Source organism: Palaemon carinicauda, chromosome 5 (assembly GCF_036898095.1).
Source record: "Palaemon carinicauda isolate YSFRI2023 chromosome 5, ASM3689809v2, whole genome shotgun sequence".
NCBI lineage: Eukaryota > Metazoa > Arthropoda > Malacostraca > Decapoda > Palaemonidae > Palaemon > Palaemon carinicauda.
The window spans coordinates 107,459,764-107,460,656 of record NC_090729.1 but is presented as its reverse complement, the minus strand read 5'-3'; positions in this window follow the sequence as shown (position 1 = coordinate 107,460,656).

The following is an 893-nucleotide window of genomic DNA, read 5'->3' as shown; positions in this document are numbered from 1 at the left end:
CACACATATATATATATATATATATATATATATATATATAGTGTGTGTGTGTGTGTGTGTGTGTGTGTGTGCATGTATCCTCCATGTTTGCTCCTTTTGAAATAGGTATATAAATAGTTTTTTTTTCCAGTTTACACACACACACACACACACACACATATATATATATATATATATATACATATAGGCATATACATTGTATATATATATACATATACAGACACATATATATATATATAAATATTTACATAGATATATATCTGTATATATACATATATATATATATATATATATATATATATATATATATATATATATATATATATTATATTCTGTGTTCTGTGCACACACATACACACACACACACACATATATATATATATATATATATGTATATATATATATATATATATATTATATACATATATATATATATATATATATATATATATATATATATATATATATATATATATATATATATATATATATATATATATATATATATAAAAACCGGAGTACTTTAAACGACCTTACTTTAATTCTTTATAGTTTCCCCAAACGATTTCTTTCAGGGTGAAGTTGAATAAAGGGTAATAAAGAATTTTACATTAGTTCAAGCTGCAAAATAGGTTGATGCTCGTTTCCCCAAGTCGAGCATTACATAACGGTATGCCTTTCGAAGCACACATCAAAGGATGCTGGAAATTACGTTGCATCATGGAATTCCAGCTTTGATAAAATCCTACCCGTCAATGGCTACACTGATAACGAACAATTTAACAGCATTCCATTTAAAAGCCTGATGAAGTAACTCCGGTAATGTATCTCGTTCCCTGGGGTAAGCTATTAGTGGAAATCATAAAAATTATTATTGGTGTTTAGGTATTTGA